This window comes from Bidens hawaiensis, unplaced genomic scaffold (genome assembly GCF_021521415.1).
Source record: "Bidens hawaiensis isolate Kalapana, Puna unplaced genomic scaffold, B.hawaiensis_p1.1 tig00013690_1, whole genome shotgun sequence".
Classification (NCBI taxonomy): Eukaryota; Viridiplantae; Streptophyta; class Magnoliopsida; order Asterales; family Asteraceae; genus Bidens; species Bidens hawaiensis.
This window is the reverse complement of record NW_027492164.1, coordinates 443,026-469,022: the sequence shown is the minus strand read 5'-3', so window position 1 is coordinate 469,022 and position 25,997 is coordinate 443,026. Positions and strand designations below refer to the sequence as shown.

Genomic DNA, 25,997 nt, shown 5'->3' with positions numbered 1-25,997 from the left:
AGTTATAACAATTACTAAAAATCAATGTTTATAAACCAAGGTGTTAGAAGATTTGACCTTGGTTTGAACCCCTTAGCTGGTACCATCTTCTTTCTCGACAAAATGCAAATCATCAAAAGGTGTGATTGTGGCCAAAGATTTGATTTCTTATCATCCTGCAGGTAATGCAGCAATTTGTGTTATAAATAATCGCAATCATGTTTAAAACATAAATTTAAAAAGAAAAATGCATTCCAAAATGTATTCGAAACCACAGACAAAAAGAACTCACGATTAACAATGATGGTTCATTATAAACGATGCTTCGCCACCAAGAGTAACCATGAACTTTTACCCAAGCCAGGTACCTCAATTGATATATTCTAATTTGATGTGTTTTTGCCTCAATGCGTAGCTGGCTATACACTCTTGTTTATATTTATAAGAATCCTTACATGCATATACCCATAACAACTTGTTTACAACTAGCTGATGACTTGTCATAGCCAATCAAAGCGTGACACATTGCAACTCACGCAATCATAGAGTGGCACGTTGCACCGTTTACTCATGACCTGTCACAGCCAATCAAATTTTGACACATTGCAACTCGTGCAATCACAACGTGGCACGTTGCACCTTTTTGTCACAATGACACATTTATTTCCACTTGTGTCTGGATTTTCCACCTTGACTTTTATTAACTTCACCATATCGCGACCGTTATGATTAGCTTTATAAACAATGGTCCTAACAAAATCTCCCTAAATTAATTTATTGACTTAAATTCTAACATCTTATATTTATCATAGAACCCTCAATTCAAAATCAAGCCATCATTAAACCATGTATATAATATACCTAAAGCAGAAATGGAAAAAAATTAAATAGTAAATTAATTGACAAAGAAGCAAATGAAATGTACATTGTTCATCACAAACCTTCAAGTTGGTTGATATATTTATTTATCGTAAATGATCTAGATGTCGTGGTCCAATAAAATTTAAAGTAATTATGATCTTTTAATTACCTATACGAATACAGGTAAGTAAGGTCATCTTCATATAGAATTGGTGAAAAGTGATTAGTTTATAAACTAAGTTAACTAAATACTTAAGCAAATTGTATAATCTTTAAATTATTTTTATAATAAAGAAAGGAACTTGATTATGATTAAAATTTATATAAAGAAAATGTAACCCATCCGGATTTCGGTTCAATGATCCACCAAAACCTTTTTAAGTAGGTAGATCTCACAAATATGTAGATATGGTCATGTAAATGGTTAACTTTAAGTGATAACTAAACACAAGTTTTTAATATGAACTTGTGCAATCTAATTATCAAATTATAAATGCCACCTACCTCTCACATTTACCAAACCGCTCATGATGGAGGATAACAAATACGAAGGATAAAAGATTGACAAATGAAACATCATCATTCATCATTATCGTACTCAGTATATCCCACTAATAGCAAAGCTATGGTAGGGTCTGAGGAGGTAAGATGTAGACAACCTTACCTCTACCCTTTAGGAATATAGAGGCTGCTTCCGGTGAGACCCTAGGCTCGATAGTAGTTTTGCATCAAGCCTTGAACATAAGGCACATAACACTTAACCATCGGGACACCGCTTATTGGTGCATGCACCATTGTCTATCGGCTATCAACGCCACCACGTGATGCCTTATTAACCTTCCACCACTTTTAACGTTATTTTCACGAGATTAGTAAAAGAACGTCAAAATTAGTGCCATTTCAATTTTGCCCACCCAAGGGTTCACACATATATACAAATGAAACTAAAACAATTCATTTAAATAAATCATACCACATGTATTTTTCAAATAAAGAATAATAGTCCAATGAACTAAAATAAACAGGGTTCATATAAACAAACCATCCACCCAGAGGTGATTACAAAAAGATTTTGTCACTCATAATAATAAAGAAATTAATAACACTATTAAAATTTTCTGTAACATCCCCAAAATTTCAATCCAAATTTGACAACTTAGGAAAGTTGAGGGATCAAAAATAATATCAAGACAAGTCATGAGAAAATATTAAATAAGGAAATATAAAGAAAACAAGGAAATAAAAATATTTCCTAAGAGAAGTATTTCCATAAGAAAGAAATAAGGAAACTCCATCCCACATGGAAAGATGTAAGAAAGTGGAAGCACTTTACTTGGGTATAAATAATGAATATAAATCTCATCTCACATGGGAAGTGGTAAAGAAATGGAAGCTCTTTATAAGGAAGAGATTTTCCATAGTAATATTCTTTTATGGATATCATGCACCAAGTGGTCCTAGCGGAGGGTGCGTAGCACCCAACGCACTCGGGCTCGGGTGAGGGCAACGGCGAAGGGCGTTGGGCGCAATGTGGCGCTTTGATGGCGCACTTCGCACGCTCGCATCATCGCGAGCCGCTTTAAGAGCCGCCTTAGTATTTTTGGACAACGTGAGTCAGATCCAGATATGACAAGCTACTAAAGACAAAGGACTAAAAGTGAAAAATAATATCCAGGGACCCATCGCGATACGCGACGAGTCCAAGGACACGGCCATCGCGTACCGCGATGGGCCGTAATGAGTCAGCAACACGTGTCGCACTCAGGCGACACGTGGAAACGCACCAGGACACGTGACAGAAGTGTCAGACCACGTGGCGTGACCCCAGAAAAGGGGGCGTCGTGGTACGCGAAGCCGTTGAAAAAGGAGTCCCATCGCGTACCGCGATAGGATCTAAAATCAGCTATAAATAGGGAGGGCTAAGGCTCATTCCCTCACACCCACATCCACTCTCTCTCTAGAATTACACACTCTCTACCTCGGTTTGAGTGCCGAACATCGTTTTGCGTGCCGCCAACCCGACAAATAATTATCTCGTAATCCGTGCCAAATACCCGGTGTTTTCCTCGAAGTACGTGCCACCCAAAAATAACCCGACATTCCGTCTCGTAGTACGTGCATGACCCGGCGACCGAACATTGCCGAATTGCGTGCCAAGAAGAGTTGATCAAGAATGCCTCGATAAACGTGCAAATAGAATATAAGTGCCGCTTGTATAAACTTATGAATATCTAACTCCGAATACCCGTGCGAGGTAGGGGTTCTGCCTAAGTTATTATTTTATAAATGGCTTAGACCATAGTCGGAAGTATAGCCAAACCTTGATTACAATTAAGTATTATATAAATTTTCTTAAGTAAAGGTTATAGTCAAAATATTGTTTCTTCTTGAATAAGAAATGTAAGCAATCGCATACGAAGGGTATAGTCAAAAATAGTATTTCTTTATTATTAAGAAATATAATATTCAAAGAATATAGTTTGATTAATGTTTCTTCTTGAAGAAGAAACTCAGTATAGACGTTTCTTCTTCAAGAAGAAACGTAGCATATAATTGATAAATAAACAAAGGGACTAAAGGTCCAAATGTTTTATATAAACAAATGATTTTATCAAGGTTAAAGCTATACAAAACAGACTAAAGGTCTGAAGCTAGATCGTTGATCTAGTTATTTATACAAAAGGTTATTCTCGTACTAAGGTCCAGGTAACAAAACAAGAGGAAGGAAACAGAAACAGGAATCAGTATCAGAAACTGATTATAAACAGAACAGGTGAATACGCCCCAAACATTTTATAATTATTCTGAATGTTTGCATAGGATTTACGAATCCTTAAAAACTTTGTGTTACAATAATAGGAAACGGACACTCTGATTAAGAGTATACATGTGTCTGGATCCAAACATACCTGGTGACTCGGAGTTCCCTGAGGCCATGCATATCATCAACATGCATCTGAAGGTCTACGAGACTGTTCAGAGAAATGATATTCTGTATATAATTAATTGTACAAGGTACTTAGGGTAATTTGATTCCAATTTATATGGGCGCCTAATGAGTAGTCACAAAGGTATTATTGTTGGTTTCACAAATGTATTGAAAAGATTTTTTTTAGAGTCAGCGTTATTCACCAGCTTTGTGCTAACGTATTTTCCCACCCATGTTATAGGGAAACAAGAAAGGTTAGAACAGACAAGCAAGAAGGAATAGAAGATTGGAGTTATAGTCATTAGATGCTATCTGATGGCTCATATATTTTATTTGAAAATATTATAAAAGAGTTATGTTTTATAAAGAAATGTATTTGAAATATCAAGCAGGTATTTAAACCCGAGATTTTAATAAGTTTTCAATATAAATATTTTAAAGACTTCCGCTATAAACCGCAACTCTGATTTATTTATAAAAACAGGTACCAACTATTGGTCACACGCTTAGGCCCCAGATGGGGGTGTGACATTTTCATTAAAATTAAATAACTAAGATTCTCACTAGAAAACGGTCCAAGTTATAATACTTTTTGCAACAATTTATAATTGTTACCTATAGCTCAAAACTCTTTAGTATTTTGTTTTGCTTTTCATTCCCAAGTGTTCTTCTGTAAATATGTCAAAACAAATTATTTCAATTCTCAGGAATAAAACTCTACTTGATTTTAAAATATTTTAGCAGCTAATTAAAAAAAAAAGATGATGGTTAGAAAAGGCTAGCTAAGCAACACTAAAACAAAATTACATGAAAGAAGAGGGTTTTGAAACTACTTGTTCTACGAAATAGTAATGTTTTTGTTTATAATAACTAGGGGTGTGCGTGATGCGGTTCGATGCGGTTTTAGCCTAAAACCAATCCTAAAATTTCGGGTTGGAGTTTTTGAAACCGTTCGGTTTTGGTTTTCGGTTTGGTTTCGGTTTTTTCGGTTTTTGCCATTTGACCTTGAAAATTTTTAGGCCGAAAAAAAAGTTGGCAAAATATAATGAATTTAGTTATAAATTATTTTATTAATTGTAAAATAATAGACTATTATACATTTGATAAAAAAAATATTGGAGTTACATATTTATTAAATTCTTATAAATTACTTAATATAAAATATAAAAAAACAAAAAAGTAGGAATTCGGCCAGTTCGGTTTTTTCGGTTTTTTTACATGCAAACCCAAAACGAACCGTTAGCGCGGTTTTTACAAAAACATAAAACAACTGTCGGTTTTTGTTTCCGTTTGGATTTTTCAGCCTTTTCGGTTTCGTATCGATTTTTTCGGTTTTTTGCACACCCATACTAGTAACAATCCATAAAAATGAAAAGGGACAATCGAATAAAAAATGAACTTCAATTCAAATCATTTCCTAATCACTCACCACATTATACAAATATTCCTTATACCACATTTTCCTTCTTCAATTAATTACACTGCTCGAGCCAATTTCGTATCACATTTGGTTGCATTGTGGAAGTAACTAAAAGATGAAGTTATTTACGAAACGAGATGTTATATGAAAGTTAATAATATACTTATGGTTTTATGATAAATTGTTACACAAATAAATGAGATGTTATAACACGGTTTAAAAGCTATATGGGTATGATGAGACCTAAAACCCGTTTATTTTATTACTACAAAATTGGTTTTTAATTATAAATAATATATATCTTTTTTTTAAATAAATCATATATTAATTTTTAGTATATCCCTACTTTATAGGATTTTTATATTAAATATTTGGTAAGATTTAGCTTTTAATTTAATAAGATGTTATACCCGTTTAAGAAATATCTGGGTTTGATAAAACCCATACCCGTGAATTCGGGTCAAATGCATGAGAAACCTCCATTTAAAAATCAAACAAATCTGGTGATTCCAAAAAATGGGAGCTACCACATCACGACACGTATGATTTTTATGATTTCGTTTATATATATTATAGATAGATATTATAATATTTTTATTTGAAATGTACATGTAACCAAAATTAATCACATTAAAGTATTAAACTGTTTATAAATAAACAAAGTATTTTATGGGGCCGGTCAGCCGAAGCTTTTATCAATTCATTGCTCAAGCCCAACCCCACTCAATCGGTTTCAGATCATTCGCCTTAGCAGTTGTACTACGGCTTTGTTTTCTCTCAGTTCTATTTTGGTTGGGCTTTGGGAATCTGTTTAATTAGCGATTTCATAAACTATATAGGTACCGTAAACACAAAACTTGGTTCGAATCTGCTCATTCCTAGCCTACCTTGCCTCTGTTTCAAATGTGTTGCTCATATATGAATTTACGGTTTTATTTTCATCCAACGAGTCATTAGTAATATTATAGAGTGGTAATTATCGTACATAATATGTAATCTTATCTATAGTGTGTACTTTGTTAGTCTTTTATGTATTTGGTCAGTAATAATTTCACCTATAAAATTACCAATGGTCCAACCTTTTAACTATTTTTTTTTTCAATGAAAAACATTTAACGTTGTTAAGTTTTTTTTGAGTTTCAAACTGATGTTTTATGGCTTTTGATCAAAAAAGGATACGAGCCGATTGATGCAAAACTCAACTTCATCTAACGTTTGGGGCCTTTTACGTTTCACATTTGACCAGACCAATTCCTTGACTAGCCCCCAAACTAAAAAAAAAATACCCAAAATGGCCCTTTTCTAAATGGTAAGATCCGCCACAATATAGCTGACACCCGACAGATCTTTCTGACACGTTTTTAAACCAACCATATCTTGACGCATATACACTTAAAAGATTGACCCTACCGTTTAAAAAAAAAGCCGTTCAGTTTTGACGTCAGCCGTTTATTAAACACTCGGTCCGACGATTTAAAAACCTTTAAACGGCCAGTCCGACAGTTTAATAAACAGTGGGCCAACGGATTTAATCCATCGGGGCCTTCATATCTATTCTGTCGACCAACATATCTATTATGACTGTCTTCACATCTATTCTGTCAGGCATTCTTAATCAAATGGGCCTTTTCTCTTATGGCGGCCCAATCCATTTTTATAGTTAAAGAAAACTAACAAATAACTTGGCCGACAATTCTTGGATTTAAATATCAGGATTTTATTGTTTTTTCTCTCCTTGTTTCACACGCAATCCATAATATCCGAGTTGCAGGTTAGATCATTGACACTTGATATATATTTATTGTTTGTTTCTAGGGTTTTAATGTTTTGTTCGTTTGTACGTATGCATGCATGCTGCTAACGTATTAATAATCTGTACAGATTGAGGAGTATTTGAACAAAGATAGGGAGAAAGTGATAAGGTTTCCCTTCCAAATATTTCTTGATAAAGAAATTGGCCATGGAAGCAATGGAATAGTTGTTTGTCAAGGTGCATACCCACGTCGGTCGCGTGAGGTAGCTGTGAAACGCATGTCGGAGGATCAATTCAATGCTAAGAGACAAGGATATGAAAATCTTGGGCGTTGGGGGGGAAGGTTGTGTGAATATTGTTTCTTTGTTTGCAATCGAAGAAGCTGAGGGTTTTATATACGCTATGGTATCGCTTTGTGATTACGACTTTCATCACTTGGTGAAGAACGAATGGCTCTATGCGGACTTGTTGGAGGAAAACGGATACCCTAAACCTTACTTGTTGGGCTTGATGAGGTGAGTGACTCACTAAGGATGGCAATGAAACCCGAACCCGATGAGAAAACCTGAACCCGGCATAAATATTGGGACGGGTTTGGGATTAGTTTTAAAATTTTTCACGGGTTTGGGACGGGTATTGGATTTCTAATATACCTGATTACCCGATTATATACCCAATATAGCTTACTATATTCCAAATATATTATTTGTCGAAACTTGTTTATGTTAATTATTTGAGATATTTATCTTTATGATAACCATCATTGTAATCGATTAATATATTTTGTCAAAACCAGGCGGGTTTTGAGCCGAGGATACCCGACGGGTATTTTATCAAAACCCGATAGGAAACCCGAAAACCGATGGGAAAACCCGAAACCCGACGGGTAATTACCCGATTAAAACCCGACAGGTTTGGGATGGACTTTAATAACCGGGTATGGGTTTGAGAATACCTAAACCCGACACATTGCCATCCCTATGAGTGAGTGATCGATGCATGGAAGTGTTTGTTGGGCATTTTTCGTTTGTACTTGTATTTATGTATTAATGTTGTTTGTTTGTTTTGTAGGAACATTGTTGATGGCCTTCAACACTTGCATGATCGAAGGATTATTTATGGGGATCTGAACCCTTCCCACGTGTTGATAGATAAATTCGGAACCGATATTGCCAAACTTTCTATTGTGGGTACTTGCAGGCGCCTTGCTAAGGATGAGACATCATTAAGATCTGATGATACCGGTAAAATAGAGATATATATTTAGCTTGTTTGTGTAGGTTCCCAGCCGGATCTACGCAGGAGTATCTCGTAACACGAGGGTGCGGAATCCCCACGTAATACGATACGAGCGTAAGATATGAAATACGTTAAACCGATAAGCAACCACACGTTACAATACTAATAAAACACGTTGTATTGCAACACTTCAACACGTGATCTCCAATATCACTTACACGTTCTCTAAAAAACTTTAACACAAACAAGCCGAAGCTGAGGTTATATAATCCTCGACAACTTCGCCTAACATGTTAGGGGAAGTTGTCTTAACTTTGCTTGTCTACAAGTTCGCCTACATCCCAGGCAAACTTGTGTGACACAATATCTAAAACCAAATCAAACAATCTAACACGATTACAGACACATACAAAACACTAGATACTGAACTACTGACATTATGCACCAACAGACTCCCCCTTGGCAGTAGCTTCATATCTCTATCTTCATTCACGTGTCTAGTAATCCCAAAGATCTCGTGTCACCCGTCTTCAAGCATGAACGCCCTGTCTAACACAAACAGAGACCACCCTCTGGTACTTCTTGGCTTCATCCTTCCATGCAGGAATATAGAATATCTTCCTATCATTTAGCATCTGCAAGTCAGCTTGAGACAAATTTACCAAGTGCATCGGATCATACACTCTCAGAATTTCTTGTTCATCTTCATCTTCCATAACCGCTTCAGCTGTTTGGCTATCAACATACCACCACATTAGACTCTTTAAAACATCCTGGGGCATTGTCTTCATCGGCACTTCTTTCAAACACCGAACCGGCTTATATTTCATCACCATCCAAGGTTTGCCATCTGCTCGCATTCCTCTTTCCTTATCTTCAACAAGCTTCCCTTTATGCGGCTTTAACAACTCAAACTTTTTCTATTTCACACTTTCTTTCCACACAATCTTCCCAATAATTCTGGCCATATTATCATCACTTATATTAATCAACCCCAATTTTGCCAAATCCTTCACTTCACACTCAGGCAAGGTATTCAGAGATCTGAACATCCTCTTAAAGTACTGAATCCCATCAAAGCGTTTAATCACAAATAACCTCAACTGCTCATCATACAACCAGCATATAATACCCTTCTTCGATTCAGCATACCCTTTGATATTGTAACTCTTCTTGAACATGGTTGGAACCGCTGCCTTCTTTGTCTTTACAAACCACTGAGCGTAGCCTTCTTTCCATCTCGGCTACTCTTCCCATTCAGACTCATCTAACACATCCATATCTTGACTCACATTTGCCTTATCAACGTCTGGGATATCATGTTCTAACCTGTCATCCACAATCTCTCCCTCTTCAATCTCACTATCAATCACAATCTGTTCTCCTATCTTTTCAATCTCCTCAACAGGTAACACATCGTCATCACCCACAACATCATCATCCAACATCTCCTCATCATCCACAACCACAACATCGTCACCACCTGATCCACCTGTTGTACCAGTTGACTCCCCTGAGATGTGGTAGTCCCAAGAGTTTGTTCAGTTCTTGGCAACTCACCACCTGCACCTTTTGATGTATTGGGATCATCATCTCTGTCATGACTTTTCTTTGTTCTCAACTCATCGCCCTTACAGCTCGTCTCCCTCTGAGATGCTAAGAACTGTTTTAAAGCATCAAAAAGTTTACCGTGCTCAACAAGGAGGGAAGATTGAATCTGATTGTCTGCAACAAGGCGCTGGATAGCTTGAGTCTGAATTAGGTTGATTCTTGATTGTTCAGCCACCACCCTTTCAAGAGCCACTATCCTTTCAGAATCAGATAAGGTAGCATCAAAATCAAACAGCATATGAGACACGTCTTGAGCATAAGGTGGAGGTATTCCCAAACTAGCTGGAGTGGCACAAGTAGTCTGAAAAGTAACCGCGGGTGGTATTGTAACATATAACCCCGCAGTAGCAACCATGTCTACTCGACAAATCTTGCAACAACCTCCGATGGAGTAGCAGTAGGAGGAGGCAAGGAAACTATCTCTGGAGTTAAAACTGAAACGTGGTTGGTGGAGTACCAAATGATGATGACGTCGTCACCACATAAACATTGGAGGTGATCGGTACGGTCACAGTCGTCGAAGAAGGAACCATAGTCATGCCAGATAGCGAGGGTGGAGAGAAACGAACGATCCTTGAGGTTTCACCAGCTCCCGAACCCTCACCAGTTCTGACCCTTTTCGATCGATGTATCAACTGGTCTAACTCCTCCTCAAAGTCAGATTCACTGTTGTCCGAGTCTTTCTTTCTATTTCCATGTGTTCTTTCTTGGCTGACCAGAATCTGTTGAGCTTCAGCAATATCATCAGCGGAGGAGTCAGAGTCGGTTCTCTCAGAATCAGCTACAGACGTAGCTACCATCGATACATTTACACCAAAAACCTAAGCTACTGAGACTTGAATCTCTGCAGCAGGATCAACTCGCTCCATATCAAAGAACCCTTGGCCACCAAAAGCAGCTTCAAGATCTACCTGTTCCTCCGGAGCCACAGCAGGATCAGCAGGCAATGCTTGCTGTACCACAGGTGGTGGTTGAGGAACATCAGCCTGTTGCGGTGCCGGGTCCCGAAATTCATCTCCAAGAGAAGCAACATAAGCAGGGTTTATCAAATAACCAAATAATGGAGTATGCCGCGGACGAAGATCTGGTTTACTGCGAGCACTCGACGACCTGCATTGCGCAAAGACCCTCTTGCTTACACTCTCAACATAAAGAATGGGACGTCGTTGAGGTAGCGTAGGAGCTACATGATTCAAGATCATCTGTAAGAATCTTGGGTACATTAAAAATCTTTCACGAGCGACCGCGCGTCTCTGACGATCGATTTCATAAAACACCATCTGACTGAAGCTGTAGGGCTTGTTGTAAGTCAGGGCTGTCATAGCATATTGCACCGTTGCCCCCATACCGTCAGTACCAGCTTTACGACCAGACATGCAAACAATCATCACGTGCATCAGAAAACGCCACTGATCCAGCAAGAATCCCTTTCGCCTTTGAGTGTCACCCAAAAGACCTGAAAAGCCCATACGTAAAAATGCACCATCTCTGAATGGAGCTGGAAAGTCTGTTGGATCATCTGTAGTTTCAGCCCCGAACTGCAAGGCAACCCTGATCTGATCTGCTGAGAACTGCACTTCCTGATTGTTCACTGTGGCGCGCATAACCGGAGGCTCAACTCTACAGTCATATTCTACCGTTCGCCAGAAATCTTCAATATTCGGTAGAGAAATGGGGAGAGTTGTAGTTATAGCGTGAAAGATACGTGAGCGAACTAGGAAGGAGATGATCTCGCGATAATCGTCAATACCACTAGCATCCGGATCCAAAGTAATGTACATATTGTGACCCGGAAAGAACTGTCGGTTGTTGTCACCACCTTCGTCACCACCAGCACCACCAGCTCCTGCTACAGCAGCCATATCTGCACAACAAACGGTCTAAGTTAGAACAGCGACAAAGCAGATCATAATTTCGCCTATTACCATGAGCGAAGTTATGATAACATTTAATGTACAGGCGAAGTTATCCATATGGCGAAGTTGAGTACAACTTCGCCCTAACTCCCAACTTCGCCTGATAACAAATCAGAACTTGAAAATAATAGAAGCAGCAGGCGAAGTTAAACCTTAGGCGAAGTTGAGTGTAACTTCGCCTAACCCTAACATCGCCTAAGAACAGATCAGACTTTAATTATTTGAGAAAAACTTAAGCAGGCGAAGTTAGACCTAGGGCGAAGTTGAGAACAACTTCGCCTAAGCCCTAACTTCGCCTGAATCTGAAACGGCGAGCAACTGATGTCCGATCATGGTTTTGTTTTGTGAATGAAAACATGAAAAGATGTTTCTTATTAAGATCTAGAAGACCAACTGGGTTACGAACACATTAGACACAGAATGTTTATCGAATGTTTAAAGGGTTGCATGAACTGTGTCACGAATCGGACCAAAAATACTTCAGATTAACAACATTAACATCAATTACGGGTTAAACGATCCTACACACCTTTACCACTGACAAGAAGTAGATAAAAAGGAGGTTCGAATCAAGGGTTAAGTTTGCCGATGGTGAAAGTAAGGTTATAAGTTTGCCGAGTTTAAGAAAGTTAGAAAGAATTTGACCAAGTTGACCCTTGGTTCACCTTATATCTGTTTGAAAATACATGGGCGAAGTTAAGGTTAACTTCGCCCATCTGATAATTTCGCTGGCTAAATTCTTATTATTAACTTCGCTTAAGGTCAACCATGGTCAACTTCGCCTCTTTACCTTAATTTACAAAACAGGACCTTATAAATTTGATCAAAATGAAACTATCTTTTAAAATTCTCCGTTAAAGATTTAAACTTTACTATCAAAAAGCCAAGTAACCAAGTTTGAAACCATAAAACAAAATATGCAAAGAAAATGTTAGTAATTAAATATACGGGATCAAATTTCAGTCTTGACGGGGACCAACATGTTTTAGAAAAGATCCGAACAGGAATCATACTAATTAAGTGGCTGTCACATAGATCCATGTTCAGCGATATTATGACATAAAGAAACAGGTTGTAAGCAGGTATAAAACTTAGGATGGTTTTCATCGCTTCTGTGATACGGATTAGGTTCAATTAAGCTCAAACTTTAGATGGACCTCACATGAGAGATTTTGATGCCTTCTATCTATTCTCAAAGCATATTTGGCTTTCCCCAAGTCACCTCAAGTTGACTTCGACCCGTAGTGTCTGATTAAACAGTAAGCACACATCGATCTTTAGAGTCTTCTTCCCATTCTCTTTCTTGCCTCTTGATTAATGTTTGAAATAACATAAGCTCCAGAAGACTTAACAACATTTTTTTTAAATAAAGATATTAATACAGCTTCAAATAATAGACGACTACAAGTCCCGAAACTGGATCACTGCAGGTATATGACACACTATCTTCTCGGGAATCAGAACACTCACGGGCTCGTGTATGACTGGGTAATCACTTTTCCGCTTATCATTCGGAAAGATGTATATGGAGACATGCACAACTCAGAATGATTCTCCACATTAAATCGAAGAGATTTAGTTTGTATCACTTCTACTTTTACGCACCATATAAAGCTACCATAACTTAAAATGGCTGTTCTAGAGTCTTTTAGGCCTAATAACTTCACCAGTTAAGCACACAGAAATAGTATTTTTATCACTTTCCAAGGTTGGATCAATTTTCTTTTAAACATTGTATTGAAACTTCTTACGAAGTTATAGACTTGGAAAAATTATATCATCTCCCTAAAAAGAAAAATTTTAAATTCAATCGCCCCGATCAAGTCAAAGTATTCAGGTAAACGGCTATCCTGAAGATCCAATGGATCAGATGGACTGACCACATACGAGTATGTGCCCTTCTAACTAAGTATGAACGACTATTTTTCAGCGAAAGAATAAAAATCCATCATAAACCGCCCCGGTCACTTTCAGTCATCTGGTTAATGGCTAACCTCATAATCTACTAATAGAAGTAAGGACCAAACATATCCGAAGATGTGTCCTTCAAACTGAAGCAACCGACATAATTCTAAGCGATAGTGATGTTTTTTTTAATAAACATGAAAAACTAGGTTACTCGGGATTGATCATCCCATTAAGCTCAACAAGATTTTGAAAACGAGTTCGGTCAAACGCTTTAGTAAAAAGATCGGCGAAATTATCCAACGAATCAACCTTTTCTAGCACTATTAATTTATTCTCAGCACAATCCCATATAAAATGATGACGAATGTCAATATGTTTAGTTTTGTTGTGTTTGACGGGATTGTTAGTTACTGAGATTGCAGCAGTGTTATCAATACAAATAGGAGTTTGAGTGAAATTCAGACCGTAATCGCGCAATTGCTGTTGAATCCAAAGAACCTGGGAGCAGCAGTTTGATGCTGCTATGTACTTTGCTTCACAGGTGGAAATGGTTACTGAGGTCTGCTTTTTGCACTGCCACGACACCAATCTTTCTCCCAGAAACTGACATCCACCAGTTGTTAACTTCCTGTTCTGATTGCAACCTCCATAGTTAGAATCTGTGTAAGCTACCAAATCCAGATCTCCCCCTTTCGTGTACCACAATCCCAACTTAGGCTTGCCTTTGAGATACCGCAATATTCTCTTCACTCCTTTCATGTGAGATTCCTTCGGGCTTGCCTGAAAACGAGCACAAAGACAAACTTCAAACATAATATCAGGTCTAGATGCAGTTAAATACATTAAGGAACCTATGATTGCCCGATATTGGGTGGGATCCACGTCTTCATCACTGTCAGAATCAACACCCAATTTGTGATTGACGCAAAATGGAGTATCAAATGGAGTGCTATCCTCCATCTTGAAGCGTTTGAGTACGTCGTGGACATATTTTGTTTGATGAATGAACATCCCATTTTTCTTCTGATCAACCTGCAATCCCAAAAAGAAAGTTAATTCGCCCATGGCGCTCATTTCAAACCTCTTTTTCATGACTGCTTCAAATTCCTGACACATGGCGACTCTTGATGCAGCAAAAATGATGTCGTCCACATATACTTGAACGAGTAGAAGATATCCCCCTTTTCTCTTGACAAACAGTGTGCTATCGATCTTTCCTCTTTCGAACCCATTCTCAAGCAAATAATCAGACAGAGTTGCATACCAGGCCCGAGGTGCCTGATGTAGCCCATATAAGGCTTTACTCAGTTTGTACACATGATCAGGAAAATCTGGGTCAGGGAAACTCGGAGGTTGTTCAACGTACACCACCTCATCGACTTTACCATTAAGAAAGGCACTTTTCACATCTAACTGGAACACCTTCATTTCTTTGTGTGCAGCAAATGCCAAAAACAGTCGAATTGCCTTCAATCTTGCCATAGGAGCAAACACTTCATTGTAGTCGATTCCTTCTTGCTGATTGAACCCTTTTACTACCAGCCTTGCCTTGTTCCGTATGATTATCCCTTTCTCATCTCTCTTACATTTAAAAACCCACTTTGTACCAATAGCATGTACATTCTTTGGTTTTTCAACTAATTTCCACACCTCCATCTTCTCGAACTGTGCTAACTCTTCTTGCATGGCTTCAACCCACGAGCTATCCTTTAAAGCCATTTGATAATTCTTTGGTTCAATCTGGCTGATGAAGCAGGTGTACAAGCATTCATTTATGATACCCGTGTCTTTAATGCTTTCGTAAACACATGTGTGTTCATCCAAACTTCTTCTTGTTTGAACACCGTTAGACAGATTACCTAGCACATTCTCCAAAGGGTGATTTTTGTGAATTGCAGCAGTCTGAACCGGACCGACTTCCAGATTGTTTTCTAAATTCGAAGAGAGTTCATCAATGGGTGATTGTTGTTGAGAGAAATGGATTGTAGAATTCTTCTTCAGTAGAGGCAGCAGAAGTATCAACGGCACTTGACGAGGAAGGTTGACTTTCATCGTATCGCGGACGTTGCACAACATTTTCCTCCTCGTCATACAGAATATGTGAAGCAATTTTCTCATCAACTTCTGCAAAATCCAAGGCATATTAAAAGATTTGAAAAGTTTATCATAGTCGAATGCTTCAGCGGGTCCCATGATAGGCTTTGGTGATTTGTAACTCGTAATGTCCGTGTTACATACCACCTCAACCTTGCTGTTCGATAAATTAAAGACTCTCCTGTTGGGTGTACCAACAACATATCCGACTAAAATATCTTCGTCGGCTTTCTCACCAAATTTTGAATTTGTCTTTAATATCGTACATGGGGACCCGAAAGGTTCGAGACCATTCAAGTTTGGCTTTCTACCATGCATGAGTTCATAACAAGTTTTATTTAATCTTTTAACAGTTAAAACACGATTAAGGATATAACAGGCTGTGGCAACAGCTTCAGCCTAGAACACCACGGGAAGTTTAGCATCTGCCAGCATGGTTCTGGCTCCTTCGATTAGCGTTTTATTCTTCCTCTCAGCTACCCCATATTGTTGCGGAGTATACGGGGCGCTGTACTGATGGTCTATCCCTTTCTGTAAGCAGAACATCTCCATTTGGTAGTTCTTGAACTCTGTACCATTATCATTCCTGATGTACTTAACCTTTCTCCCAACAATATTTTCAACCTTGGTAATCAAGTTAATTACCAACTGAACTGTCTCATCTTTTGCCTTCAGAAAGTATACCCAAGAATATCGAGAGTAATCATCGGTTACAACCAAGCAATATGACGTTCCACCTAGACTCTTTACATTCACGGGACCAAAGAGATCCATGTGAAGTAGGTCTAGGGTGCTGACAATTGAGTTAACCTTCTTGGAGTGATGAGGTTTTTTGTGTTGCTTTCCCTTCTTGCACGACAAGCATTGATCTTCAAAGTTAAAATTCTTTAAGGGAACACCAAGCACCAGCCCATTCTTGACAATGTAATTCATTTTGCGAAGAAATATATGCCCCATTCTTCGATGCCATAACTCTGACTCAGACTCAGTTGCCTTTGACAGAAGACATGATTCTTTTGTTGTCATCTCAGTTGACCTCATATCAATTACATACGTGTTCTTTTCTCTTGGAGCTCTCATCACCACCCATGCCTCTGGTATCTTGAAACCCGGATAAAGAACGATTGCCTCATTTTTAGTAAAGTGCACCGTGTATTCTTTGTCACAAATCTGAGACACACTCAACAAGTTATGCTTCAACTCTTCAACAAAATTCACCTTCTCTAACTTCATTTTTCTATTTGTCACAGTTCCCATACCAGTGATTCTACCTCCACTCTCTCCAGCGAAACTAACCCTTCCTCCTTGAACAGATTTCCAGTCACGTAACAAATTTTTGTTACCAGTCATGTGTCGGGAACAGCCACTGTCCACAACCCACAGATTGTTTACAGCCCTGATCAACTGTTCCTGCATAGTTAAAGAAAAAGATTAAAATCTGGGGACCCAAGACCTACTGGTCTTGGGTCGATTAAATATGTTGACCGGCATCCAGTACTTTGGTTGCCCATTCGAGGATGATTCCTGTAAGTTCTGAAAGGAAACCTTCTTGAGGATTGATTATGAGGCCTTCCAAACCTTAGTGAATTAACTGAATTATAATTGTTGGTTTGGTAGTTAACTGGTGAAAAATGAGACCGATTTCTTTGAAATCTTGGATTAGTCAAATGTCTGAAATTTTGTGATTTCGCATTCTTACCAGTATAATAACTACTCTTCGTTTTATTCTGCTTTTTCGGAGGCCTCATACCTCTAAGGTTTCTCTGGTTTAGAGAACAATCAGCAATAAGGTGTCCTACTTGATTGCATCTGAAACAACTTCTGTTTTCAACTTTCGTCTCAATAGTAGTTGCAGATGTCGAGGTTGCATTACTACCCGTTTGTCGAACATATGGTGGGACAAACGGATTTAGGGAAGAATTCTTTTCATCGGATTTAGGCTTATATTCCTCCCCACGTTTTAGTAACACTACCTCCTTTTTTATCTCACCCGATTTGGATGACTGGTCCAAATTTGATGAGACAGAGCTAGGGACAGAAATCTCAATCTTAGAAGTTGACTTATTTGTTTCGCTCTTTTGACTTCAGGTTCTTCAGTCGAAATTTTGACTGGAATTGTCTGACTAATCTCAACATTAGCAGATTGCTGATTACTAGGATTATAGGTATAATTATTGTTATACGGTGGTGGAACTTCAGAAAATCCAATTCCCCCTTTGTTAACTGGGGAACGTTGAACACTTATGATGTGATCTAGCATAGCTGATGAATTTCTAAACTGTTCAATTTTCCTGTTTAGTTGCACCACTTTTACCTGGTAATCAGCTATCTGTTTATCTTTTTCAGCAATTAGTTTGGTTTTTTCTTCTAACACTTCATAACTAAGATCAATTACTTGTATTTTATCAGTTAGATTGGCTTTTAGACTTCTGATATCTTTTTCACTAGTTTTTATTTTTACCGAGTAACTGTTTTCTCTAGTTTTAGTATAGTGATGATCTTCTTTTAACGTTTTAAATTGTGCGTCCAAACTAACAAACTGATCAGTTACTGTTTTCAATTGTTCAGACAGATTTTCACATTGCATACAATGAAGTTCACTTCTGCCATATATGCTTGATTTTCTCCCGTCTCCCTCTCACTTCCTCCAGTTTCGATGTTTACCAAATTAGCCTGTTCGAACACTTCCTCAACGTGTATATTCCAGTTGTATCCACCATTCTGTCTAGATACCATAGACCTATTCTCACTACCTCCCCCATTCTGTTGTGCAGGCATGTTCTGACTTCGTTCGACTCTCTCATTTGTACATTCCTTAGCGAAGTGACCATTCTGTTGACAGTTGTAACATCGAACCTTTGACTTATCAAACCCTGGTCTTTCTCCAACTAACTTTCTACCCGTTTTCTTCATGAATCTCTTTACTCTTCTTACTATCATAGCCATCTGCCACTGCAGATCCATCTCCTCCAAATCATCAGCATCGATCTGATCATAGTCTTGATTCAAAGTTGCAGGGTCGACTATTTTACCTTTGATGTAGTTCTCATAAGATGCAATGAATGATGCATAGAGAGCAAACTGCTGTTCAGCTGATTTAACACTCATGGGCATCTGTGAGTAGTTGTAGCTTGGAACATTTGACGAGAAATTTCCAGTTGTGGTTTGAGGTTTTGAAGGATTACTACCTCCATCTACAAAACATACGTCGCCATCCATATTTAGAATCACATGACCATCCCCAGTTGAGTTTGATTTTGATTCTCCCTTTGAGTAGTAGGCAGAGGATTCTGATTTTGAACTTGAACTTGGAGTGACTTTCGCACCATACATTCCCGGATCCTGAACCTGATCAGTTGGTATCTCCTTCCGAACCATGTTAAGTTCAAAATTTCGTAACTTATTGACTGCTGTTTCCAAATCAATATTGGCAAATTCTTTATCCTCTCTCATCAAAACCGTATACATTTCCCATTTCGGTGGAAGAGCATCAAGAAGTTTCTCTACTATCTCTTCTTCTTTGTATTCAATTGAGTAATTACTAAGTTCGGTCATCAGATGATAATATCTTGTGATGATATCGTCAAGTGATTCATTTTTCAAATACTTGAATACAGAGAATTGAGTTTTTAGCAGCTTTGTCTTGGAAGCACGTATCCCCACATTACCTTCATATCTATTTTCTAGTGCTTCCCATAGCTCTCTAGCGGTTTTGTACTTCTTGAAGGTATGAAGAATCTCTTGTGGAAGAGCCATTGTTATTGCTGCATGAGCTTTACTTTCTGCCTCATACATTTTCTTTTCCTCCTCTTCCATCTTACTGTATTTTTTAATTTGATCACGACCTTCAAACAAGGATGTTGGTGGAATGTATCCATCTTGAATGCAAACCCACACCTTAGCATCTTGATATTTCACATACTGTTCAAACCGATCTTTCCATGCAACGAAATCGGTACCCTTAAGCATTTTTGGAGCTTTGGTTGTTGAACCGGCTTTAACCTCCATTTTTACCAGTTCTGTAATGTTTATTGAAGTCATAGTTGAAAGAAACACAATTAAAGAAGTATTTAAAATTTTAAACAGTGACCAGACAGTGAAGTTATGACAACTTCGCTTGATGCTTTAAAACAGTTCTTATACTCAACTCCGCTTGATCTATAACTTCGCTTGATCTATAACTTCGCTTAAACCTTATAAGTTCGCTTAAACCCTACGAACAGTGATGACAACTTCGCCTGATGAACACAAGGTTTTTGCAGGTTTTAATTTGACGTATTGCGAGGTATGCGAAGGTGTAATGGGTTATATTTGATGGTGGGAAATGGGTAAGACACAAAAACTAGGTATTTCAACGTAAACTCGTTCCGCGAATAGTCGAACAAAACGATCTTAACACTCGTGTGATAATCCCGAACCACACAATCACGAGCAAATGCTCTGATACCAATTGTAGGTTCCCAGCCGGATCTACGCAGGAGTATCTCGTAACACGAGGGTGCGGAATCCCCACGTAATACGATACGAGCGTAAGATATGAAATACGTTAAACCGATAAGCAACCACACGTTACAATACTAATAAAACACGTTGTATTGCAACACTTCAACACGTGATCTCCAATATCACTTACACGTTCTCTAAAAAACTTTAACACAAACAAGCCGAAGCTGAGGTTATATAATCCTCGACAACTTCGCTTGTCTACAAGTTCGCCTACATCCCAGGTGAACTTGTGTGACACAATATCTAAAACCAAATCAAACAATCTAACACGATTACAGACACATACAAAACACTAGATACTGAACTACTGACATTATGCACCAACAGTTTGATTTTGTACTTTTAGATCATGTTTTCACTTGGTTTGTTACATGTCAGTTTCAGGAACTCCAGGATGGCGAACGCCTGAACAAATTCTTAATTTGCCCCAAACGCCAGCCATGGATGTGTTTTCTTCTTTCTTTTGACTCGAGGAAAACATTCGTTAGGTGAAAGCGAAAACAATGTGGCCGACAAGAACATGGTGAATCTCTCCCTGGTAGAACACATTCCAGAAGCCAAGGATTTAATATCTCGATTGGTAAAATTTAAACCTCAGCTAAGGTAGAACTTTTTCATATTTTTCTGTAAGTAAGTTTATTATATATATACTAGCATTTTTTTATGATACACACATTTGTCAGGCCAAAGGTGTCAGAGGTACCGCGTCATCCTCTGTTTTGGAATTCTTTTAAGCGGATGTCGTTTCTGTGAGATTCGAGTAAGAGGGTGAATGGTAAAAAGAAGGAAGCTCATTCCATTGTTGAAGCGTTAGAAAGAGATGCTCCTAGGGTCTTTAGTGGGACGTTTAACGGCTTAATCGGACCTGAATCTATTGCTGAAATGGAATTCAATGTAGTCAGTCATCCTATCCAGAGATATGCAGCGTGGTTTGGAGGCTCGGTTCTTGCATCCACACCAGAATTTTTTATGGTATTTATTAAAATTACTCTCTGCATTTTAGCAAAGCACAACAGTTTATTTGCAACAAAAAAAACCAAAGTGCAGTTGCGTGTAACTAAATGTGGCAAAATGGACAGACAGACGGGCTGGGTAACAGCCTAACAGGATCAAATCAAGGGGTGTGCATGGGTTGGTTCTAGGCTCAACCAAACCAAAAACAAAAATTTAAAAACGTTTGGTTTCACTTCATCGATTTTCACATTGGGGTTTTTATTTGGTTTTGCCATTAGGCTTGCAAATGCTGGGCCAAAAACAAAATTGGCCTAATATAATGAAGTTGAGCATGAAAGTTTGGGCCTAAATTTTTTTTTCTTAACTAATGTTTAGTTGATTGCTATACATTTAGAGTTCTTAAATTTTGGGGCTACATCATTTACTATTTTCCTATAAAGTATTAACATTCAAAAATAACGACTCTAATAATTCAAAAATTCCATAAAAGAAGTCAAACCCAACCCAAAACCGACGGTTGGTTTTGTGTTTTTTTTTTCCGAAAATACGATTTTCTGGCTCGGTTTAGATTTTGAATATACCGAAAAGCGAAACGACTTTTATAACAGAACCGTAAAAACTGGTTATTTTGATTGCGGGTCGGTTATTTTGGTTCATGGACGCCCTCAAACAGGTAATTCATAGTCACAGCCAAAACGGGCCATGCCAACCTGTTAATATTTCATCTTTTTCTTTTTTGAATTTTTTTTACCCATATAAAGCAGTTCGATTTAGAAACATCCAAACGATTTACAATGAAGTGGCAGGTAAGCGGGCAACAAGCTGCGCTGCAACCCCTCTTTTGGATAGCAAACCCAATCCGACTAAAAACAAAGTTTTTTGAATTATCAGATAAATACTTACAGTATTCTTCATTTTATTGTCACTTTAGCAAGAACAATGGTTTGACAACTCAATAGTGGGTTGGGTTGGGTAATGGGCAAACGGGTAATTTATAATCGGGTTCGAAACGGGTCGGGCCCACACATACACTCTTTTTGTTTGTTTTCCGGTTATATTTTAGACAGGGAATTACCAGTTAAAATCATTTTAGGACTAGACGAACCAGGCCCACCTGTATGCACTTTTTATCTTTTTATTCTTAAAATTTATTGAATAATTAACAATTTTATGAACAGGCTTGCCATACGAAAGCAGAGTATGAGGAATACGGCGCAAGTATATGCAGAACAAATCCTGTTTTCAAGGGAATGTATTGATCCAAGATTCGTTTTTTTTTTCTTTCTCTTCATGTTTTGTGTACATTCCTCAGATTAGGTGTGCATTAGATTAATGTTTTATTTCTTGTAAGAATAAAAAAAATGAATTTAATTGTATTCTTTTTTTAAGAAGCAAAATAGGTTTTGTTTTATAGGATGCCCAGTAACATGTTTGTTTCTTTAACCATATTTATAAGATGACATAAGTTGATCAGACAAAGGTGTCTTCAAGACATCAATGTTTTTTTGGTAATTTTCATATTTGTGTTCTTTTTTCTTGTTTTCTGCTGTTTTATGCATGCTTATCCTAGAGGTGCACAAACCGGGTATTTTTAGGAACCAAAAACGGGTAAAAACCGGCTCTGGGTATAGTCGGGTATTTGATCGGGTTTTTGACTGGGTAAAGGTGGAACTGGTTTCGGAGGGTCCAGGTGGGGTCCGGTTACATGTCTGGGGAGAAACCCAATACCAGGGCGTACCGGCGGGTCGGGTACGGGTAGGAATTGGTTTCGGGTCGTGTCCGGAACTGAGCATGATCATGAGTTTGTCATGATCATGATCATGACAAGGCCTTTCGTGCATCACTTGCAATTTTGTTCACGACCGTGACAAGCAGTGACTGTGTCTAGTAACATTTATGCCATCTTTTAAAAATCATATAAATTACTTGTTACTTGGTTGTAGGTGGGTACCATTTGTGATTTTATAGGTATGATGTCTTGGGAAATTTGAACTCTAAGTTAACAAATTCTATTGATTAATGGAAATGTTCAATGATTGAGATGTTTTGGATATGTGTTAACAAATTCTATTGATTAATGGAAATGTTCAATGATTAAAGATCCAAAACTTTTTTTTTTGTGAACTAATGATTAATTGGATATGTATTGATGATTCCGATGTGTTGGAATATGATTTCATGGATCGATTTCGTTAATATAAGATATTTGCGTACCTATTGTACTTTTGTATTCCATCCCTAAAGTGAAAAAATTAATATTCGGGAAAATTTCCAAAATAAGCGTTTATGAAAACCTTTTTCAGATTTTAGGTGTCATTTGTAAGAAATTCCCCAAATAGGTATTATAATTATAAACCAGTCGTGACGAATAGTTTATGATTACACACGAGTAGTTTGTAGAACCAATTAAAACTTGTTACGTGCCTTAAAATAACCGTAACGAGCAGGTTCACTAATCATTTACTCGTCACGACTAAATAAGTTTCATGCCTTGTAATCAACGCCCACGAGTAATTCACAAGTCATTTAGTCGCGACGACTAGTTTACCTGGTTTACATTCCCTACACGAGTAGTTTATTAGTAGTTAACTCGCCGTGACTGGTTTAACCTTACAATCTACTTGTCGCGACTAAAGAACTTATGAATTACTCGTGGACGTTGATTACGAGGCATAAAACTTATTTAGTCGTGACGAGTAAATACTTAGTAAATCTGTTCGTTATGGTTAGTTTAAAGACACGTGTCAAGTTTTAATTGGTTATACAAACTACTCGTCACGACTAGATTATAATACCTATTTTAAGAATTTATGGCAAATGACACCTAAAACCTGAAAAACGTTATCATAAACGCTTATTTTAAGAATTTTCCCTATTATTCTATTTTATGAAACACATTTTCAGTTATTATTATTATTATTATTATTATTAACAATAATAGGATGGTGACTCACCTATTAGATGCAACAATCATTAAACTTGTCAAACTTAATAATGAAGTTCTCTACTTTATTTTTAAATGAGTTAATGGCCATTTTCGTCCTTATGGTTTGCTACTTTCGCCACTACAGTCTAAAATTTGTAATTTTGTCAATTTAGTTCTCATAGTTTTAAATATTAGCCAATTACGTCCCATCCGTCTAACGGCATCCAACTATGCCGTTAGTTTAATGGTATTTTTGTCTTTCTCCTTTTTATTTTGATTTAATGGTCATTTTCTTCCCTGTGGTTTGATATTTTTGCCACTTCAGCCCAAAGTTTGAAATTTTGTCAATTTAATTCAGTTTTTTTTTGTCTATAACCCTAGAGAGCATTATTCAAGCCCAAAACAGGTCTGCATTTACTCTGTCGACAACAGTAATCATACCCTCACCTCTCGTATTTAGTTTCTAGACGGTTCCTAAACTCTCCCCCATGGTGGAATTTAATGGTAAAGTGGTCAAAGCAATTCTGTGAAACCGAATTGTACGGAAAAAACTAAAAATCGTTTCTTTGATGAATGCATAATAGTTAGGGTTTAGAGATTAACATATCATAACGAAAATCTGGGTCGTAATTGTTGGTACATGATGCCAGTAGTTCAGTATCTAGTGTCTGTAATCGTGTTAGTTGGTTTTGTTATGTTTTAGCGAAGTTGTTTCACAAGTTCGCCTGATATAAGCGAACTTGTGGAACAAGCGAAGTTATCAACAACTTCGCCTAGTCTGTTAGGCGAAGTTGTCGATAACTATATATGTTTGGCTACGGCTTGTAATTGTAAAGAGTTGTTCAGAACGTGTAAATTGTGATTTGCATATCACGTGTTAAAGGAGTTGCAATACAACGTGTCTTTTGAATATTGTAACGTGTGTTCGTGTTCGGTATTAACATATAACGCATCCTACGCTCGTATCGTCTTACGTAGGGATTCCGCACCTACGTACTACGAGATACTTCCGTGTAGATCCGGCTGGGAACTTACAATTGGTATCAGAGCTTTTGCTCATGATTGTGTGGTTCAGGATTATCACACGAGTGTAGAAATCGTTCCGTTTGACTATTCGCGGAACGAGTTTACGTTGAAATACCGAGTTTTTGTGTCCTACCCATCTCCCACTATCAAATACAACCCATTACACCCTCACAAAACTCGCAATATGTCAAATCAAAACCTGCAAAATTCTTGTGTTCTTCAGGCGAAGTTGCCGCCACTGTTTGTAGGGTTTAGGCAAAGATATAAGTTTAAGCGAAGTTATCTTTAACTTCGTCTGTCTCACAAGTTCGCTTGAATTAAGCGAAGTTGTCATTAAGAGAAGTTAACATCAGGCAAAGTTAAGAAGTAAGCGAAGTTAAGGTTTTAGCGAAGTTGAGTATAAGCGAAGTTAACCTTAAGCGAAGTTAATCATAACTTCGCCTACTGGGTACTGTTCAGAATAATAAAATATTATTTTTGGGTTTCTTTGTGTTTTCAAGTCGTATTTTTCTCAAAGATGACTTCTATAAACATTACGGAACCGATGAAAATGGAGGTGGAAGCAGGTTCAGCTACTAAGGCTCCGAAAATGCTTAAGGGTACCGATTTTGTTGCTTGGAAAGATCGGTTTGAGCAGTATGTCAAATATCAAGATGCTAAGATGTGGGTGTGCATACAAGATGGATACATTCCACCAACGGCCTTGTTTGAGGGTCGTGATCAAATAAAGAAGTACAGTAAGATGGATGAGGAGGAGAGGAAAATGTATGAGGCAGAGAGTAAAGCTCATGCGGTGATCACCATGGCTCTTCCACAAGAGATTCTTCACACCTTCAGGAAATACAAAACCGCTAGAGAGCTATGGGAAGCGCTTG

At 37.8% G+C, this 25,997-nt stretch overlaps 1 pseudogene across 1 annotated transcript in view; it reads right to left on the bottom strand.

Moving 5' to 3' along the window:
* Window positions 1-25,997, bottom strand: part of LOC143544700 (paired amphipathic helix protein Sin3-like 3) — a 129,408-nt pseudogene that overhangs the window by 3,745 nt on the left and 99,666 nt on the right. Inside the window, exon 18 of the transcript XR_013137293.1 lies at window positions 19,904-19,915. The product of XR_013137293.1 is annotated as a paired amphipathic helix protein Sin3-like 3 (transcript). The remainder of the gene's footprint in view (window positions 1-19,903; window positions 19,916-25,997) is intronic.